At 44.2% G+C, this 5,949-nt stretch overlaps 1 pseudogene across 1 annotated transcript; it reads right to left on the bottom strand.

Annotated features, from left to right (window-relative positions):
• Positions 1 to 1,429: 1,429 nt before the first annotated feature.
• On the bottom strand, positions 1,430 to 3,562 carry LOC126941496 (tropomyosin alpha-4 chain-like; annotated as a pseudogene). Its single transcript, XR_007721323.1, has one exon. The product of XR_007721323.1 is annotated as a tropomyosin alpha-4 chain-like (transcript).
• Between the last annotated feature and the right edge of the window lie 2,387 nt (positions 3,563 to 5,949).

Genomic DNA, 5,949 nt, shown 5'->3' with positions numbered 1-5,949 from the left:
CAGGGACCTCTTATGTTTAGACCAAGAGCCTGCCACCCAGAGGGCATATTTTTCACTCAGACAGTAGAAAGCGCATTGGTGAGCAAGATACCAGCATCTTGGAGAAGCTCAGTGGTGCCTTTCAAAGGCACACACTGCAAATATAATTACTTGATAGGCAGCTAACCAGAGTGGTAGGTTCAGTCAGAGTGCTTTGGTCCACAGGGCTCTATGACAGTAATTAACAGATTACAGAGTCCAAGGAGTGAGTGGCATAGACCACCAATTAGGGTGCTATTGGGTTTATACAAACAGGAAGATATCTCGAACTGGCAAATGGAAGACTGACATTAACCACAGAAAAGGAAAATTGAAGCCTATGCCTCAGAGTCAGTTCACAGAGCCAGAGCCCATTATGAATGGAATTCTAGAACCCTAAGTGCTGATAAAAGTCATTCTCACAGAAGATCCAGTGCATCTGCAAACCCACCCTGTGGTTATTTCCCCAGTGCCCAAATATATAGTTAGGATAGATATAATTAGCATATACTTACCAGCTGGTAGATCCCTTACAGTAGTGGCCTGATTTGTGGAGTGAGGACCATTATGAGAAGAAATGGAAGCCCTTGAAAGGTCAAATGGAAGCTCTTGACATTTTCCTATCCCCAATACTAGCTTCCAAGAAAAATTAGAAGCAATGCCACATTTCTGGAGGAATTTTAGAGATTAGCATTACCATTCAAGATTTGAGAGATGAAGGTATTGGTCTCTATTGTATTCCCAATCAGCTCACCTCTGGCGGTAGACACTGCAAGCTTAATACTCTGTTTCAGCTGCTGGTCAAAATATAAGTTTTTTATTTCTTATTTTTTTAGAGATAGGGTCTAACTGTTACCTGGGCTGGACTTGAACTCTTGGACTCATAGGCTCAAGTGGTTCTCTCACTTTCCAAGTAGCTGGGACTACAGGCACATGCCACTGGATATGGATATTTACTGGGGTAGAGCAACACAGCCTCAGGCAATCCATCAGTAGAGCGGGACCAAAGAAGTTTACCTTTTTTTTGTTTGTTTGTTTATGTAAAAATTTATTTGACCAAAATGTAGAAAAAGTGATACTATTACATATGATACAGTTACAAGAATCTAAAGAAAAGTGTGGATTTGATTCCATTGCACAATTTGCTAGTGTATTTCCTGGGTAGTGTGGTGCTGAATAAATAGGAGTGGGGTGGTGGGGTGGGGTGGGTAAGGGATTCAGATAAGCCAGAAGCAGGGTGATTTTTAGTCGTTAATTGTAAACTTTACTCGGCCCCCACACGCTGCTGGGGAATGTGGAATGTTCCAGCTCTGAGATGTTAACTGAGAAAAGAGAAGTCAAACAAAGCCGATACGTGCAGCCCTGTCTACAGAATCCTTCATTATCCAGTTTAATCAGGAGTTTCTTGGTGTTTTATTAACTTGGTCCCAAAGAAGGAATTCAAGTCCTAGATAAGTAAATCTTCAATTTGCTATTCCCTGAAGTATGGAAATGAAGTTGGGCCAATTTTTAATCTCTGCTGCCAGAGATGCCCTTTCTGCTAATAGATAGAAATGCTTTTGCTCAACTTATGAATGACTTGTAGTCTTTCAGATATGGCTGACCTGAATTGGACTGAACTCCACCATATTCCGGCTGAGTGGGTCATTACTGGAATGAGACATTTGCTCTTCAGAGAACAACTTTATTTTTATTTTATTTTTTTCTTGAGATGGGGTCTCACTCTGTCAACCAGGCTGGAGTGCAGTGGTGCCATCTCGGCTCACTGCAACCTCCACTTCCTGGGTTCAAGTGATCCTCCTGCCTCACCCTCCCGAGTAGATGAGACTACAGGCAGGCGTCACCATAATTTTTTTATTTTTAGTAGAGACAGGGCTTCGCCATGTTGGCTGGGCTGGTCTCGAACTCCTGACCTCAAGTGATCTGGCCTCCCGAAGTGTTGGGATTACAGGCGAAAGCCACCGTGCCCGGCCAGAGAACAACTTTAGAATGAAGGAAATACGCAAAAGAACATCACATCAAGGATCTATTAATTACCATCTATTAATTATAATATGTGGGTAATTACGACTATTACCCAAGCATTCTACGTTGACTGCTTGAGAGGATGTTTGTTCTGCATGGTGGAGTGTGGAGAAAGGCCAGAATTCTTAGGTTAATCTATCCGTGGGTTATGACTTTCCACAATAGCCACCCCCGGCCCCCACCAGCCCTTTTATTGGCTCTGGATGGAAAATCCCTACCCATGTGATGGTGCCTATAGTTTGACCAACCGTTGACCCAAAAGGTTATGGTCTTCAGCGTTTTAATTATATCCACGACTAGATATTGGGGTCTGTGTTCTTCAAAGTGTGGGGCTGCCTATTCTCCCAGGAACCAAATGGCCTCTGTCTTAAGAAAGTATGCTTACTAGGAAATACCCTGCCTACCTTAGGAATAAATGCAACTCAAGGAAGAAATAAGAGAGCTGAAAAAGCTGGTGCCATTTGAAAAAAAAAAAGGGAAGGAATGAGATTTAACTGGTGCTCAAAGCTTCTCCGATACAAAATATTTGGTCATGTATTCATAATTTGCTTGACATTTCCAGCAAAGCGAATATGGCAATAACAAAAGGAACTTCATACAAGAGAAAAGAAAGACCCACGGAGCTCCGCAGTTTCTGTTGGAACAAGACTCTTCTGTTTTGCTTATATACAGTTAAGTTCGTTTAGTGTCTGATCCAGTGTCTGATGTAAGCCCACGTTCTCTTCTTTGGCCTGGGCAAGTTTCTCTTCCAGGTCATCAATTGTCTTTTCCAGTTTTGCAACCGTTCTCTCTGCAAATTCAGCACGGGTCTCAGCCTCTTTCAGTTTGTCAGACAGAAGTTTAATTCTTCTTCATATTTGTCCTCCTTTTCAGAATACTTTTCAGATGCAGCCTCCAGAGATTTCAGGTTGTTAGTAACATTCTTGAGTTCTCTTCCTCCAGGTCACCACATTTTCCACATTTTAGTTCAGACACCTCCGCACGCTCCTCTGCCCTCTCCAGCTCACCCTCCTGGATGACCAGCTTACGAGCTACCTCCTCGTATTTGCGGTCAGCCTCTTCCGCAATGTGCTTGGCCTCTTTGAGCTGCATCTCCTGAATTTCCATCTTCTCCTCATCCTTCATGGCCCGGTTTTCTATCACCTTCATTCCTCTCTCACTCTCATCTGCAGCCTTTTCCGCCTCCTCCAGCTTCAGGGCCGTGGCCAGTCGTTCCTGAGCCCTGTCCAACTCCTCCTCAACGAGCTGGATGCGTCGATTGAAGGCGGCCACATCACCTTCAGCTTTCTCGCGCTGCTTGCGCCGCTCGCGCTCGCGGTCCAGCTCCCGCTGCAGGCCCTGCGCGCGGTCTTCCGCCTCGTCCGCCTGCCACTGCAGGGCTTGGATCTTGCGTTTCACCGCCTCCAGGGAGTTGAGGCCGGCCATGGCGCGGAGGCGCAGAGGCGCACGAGCAGCGGCGGGCGCTCGGCTGGACTCGGCTCCGGTGAGAGCTGCACGGCCGCGCCCCGGCCCCCCAAGCCTTTGAGAAGTTTAGCTTTACTTAGCATATCTATATAGCAAACCTGCACATGTGTCCCTGAACCTAAAATAAAAATTAAAACATAAAATAAAATAAATTTAAAAGAGAGATCATATTCTTTTATTTGAGAAATACTAATCCATAATACTATCTTACATATTATCTGAACAATAAAACTATCATATAATTTATTTTTAAAAGAGAGCCATCATGCTGCAGTTTCTTTGGATTTTGAAGACAACATAGTATAACTTCTCTCCCAGTTCCCTGATGCCTCAGAAAGCCACCAGTGTTGAGTGTGGGTGGCAAATTCAAGCTGTGGTTCCAGGTATTCTGTTTCTTGGGCCACGTGACCAACAGATCCAATGGTGCTAGAGGCATCTTCAATGGATAAGGATGTCGCAGTCTTAAATAGAAGAGTCACAGCACAGAGCCCTGAGATTCTGGAACAAGGCCACGCACTACTGGAGAGAACTATCTTGTTTGGAAAGTAGCTCCTGGCATACTACTGGATTCCAATGGAGACAGAACAGCTGACCATGGGGCACCCTATTACTATGCAATCTGATTTCCATTATGAGTTGGTGTTATCTAACCTACAGAGTCCTACTTTTGGACACATGTAACAGCAATCTGTCATGCAACGGAAGTGATACATTTGGATATGACTTGTAGCAGGTCCAGAAAGATTAAGTAAATTATATAAACAGATGTTCCAGGCTCCCATTTCACCCATCTCTGCTGCACTGCTGACTCCCAATCGATCTACACTCATAGGCTCCTGGGAGCACCCGACATCTGACTGAACTCAGTGTTAATTTAATGGGATTGTTGCTGCATTGCTGCCCCAATCAAAAGTGACCCTGAAGGATGATGGTAAAAGGTGGTTCTTCCAATGGGACAAGCTGGAACCAGTATACGTGATCATATACTGTATGTGGAGGAAGGATGTGGCCTGAGGCCTAGATGTGTACTCCTTCATGGCAGGAGTAGATGGTTCAGCCAGCTGGCTAATGGCCTGGAAGGAACAGACTGGAAGATGAGAGTTGAGGAAATCTGGGGAAGCAGAATGCAGATAGACCTATGGAAGTGGGTACCAAGTGCATGGATAGATCTTTGGGTCACACGTTAATGATGACTGAAGACCGTATACACATTTGAGGTTCTCAGTCACCATCTAGACAGGGTGGCCCATCCTGTGTGTTTTTCATGCAATCTCTCCCCTCAGATATCTCAGTATTTGTTCAATGTGTCTATGAAGAGAGTGGTCAAGGTAACAAGGACACAGGTTACACAAAAGTCCTAAAACAGGGACTCTGACTTATTTACTGTGATTGCTGAGTACCCAACCTACTAGCAAAAAAGACCATTGCTGAGTCCTTGAAATGGCATCTTTCATCATGTACACCAGCTAGCAAACTGGTGACAAGTCAATGACATTGGAATGCTTCCATGTTACTGCAGGCAGCAATGCATCTTTCCTAGAATTGACGCCAGCTCCAGAGGGAGATTTTCTTTAATGTGAGGCATTACACACACACACACACACACACACACACACACACACACACACACCAGCATGTGGCAAAATGCCCAGGATATTGTAACAATTTGTTGCAGAATAAATGAGTGAATAATGAATACTAGAAATAAGAGTGTGAGCCAGAGAGTGAAAGGCTTACATAAATTCGGGAACTTGAGTGACGCTTCTCTAGTCTCTTTTTCCTTATTCCTCAACCCAGAACATAGAACAAGCTCTTTACTGGGCCATGATAATCCCTATTCATATATATCCCCCTCTGCAATCTCTCTCTGACAGCTCCTTCCCTCCAGGCTTAAACTACCACATCTCACTTGTTGGTAAAGTACTCTGACAGATACTGTTTTATTTTATTTTTACCACAATCTCATGAGATAGGGATGTGGAGAGGGATAGGTTCATCAATATCCATTTTCTCTTCTTCTTCCTGGACACAGGGCTCAACATTATTTCCCAACCTATCTGTCATTAGGTTAGGACTAGATTACCTAGTTCAGACACATGGAAAGAGATGTGTGCCACTTCCAGGCCTGGCACATACAAATCTCTCTCGTATGGCTCTCCCTTCTGATCCATGGAGACCCTGAAGGCCACATTCTGAAGATAGCAGCTCCAAAAGATGGAAGCAACCCGGGTGCCTGAATGACTGCCTGGAGCAGAGGCCCCTGTGTGACTTGCATTGGACTTATACATAAACTAGAAAGGTTTTTATCTTATTCAACCCCTAAGAGTTTGAGACTGTGACAACAGTTAGCCAAGCCTGAATAAGCAGGAAGACAAGTGTGAATTTTGTTACAAAGAATGTACAGAAACTGAAACATTAAAAAGTGGAAAAGGTGTAAGTAAT

This window comes from Macaca thibetana, chromosome 18, assembly GCF_024542745.1.
Source record: "Macaca thibetana thibetana isolate TM-01 chromosome 18, ASM2454274v1, whole genome shotgun sequence".
NCBI classification, from domain to species: domain Eukaryota; kingdom Metazoa; phylum Chordata; class Mammalia; order Primates; family Cercopithecidae; genus Macaca; species Macaca thibetana.
Note: the sequence above shows the minus strand (reverse complement) of the source record. Positions and strands in the feature narration are given on the sequence as shown.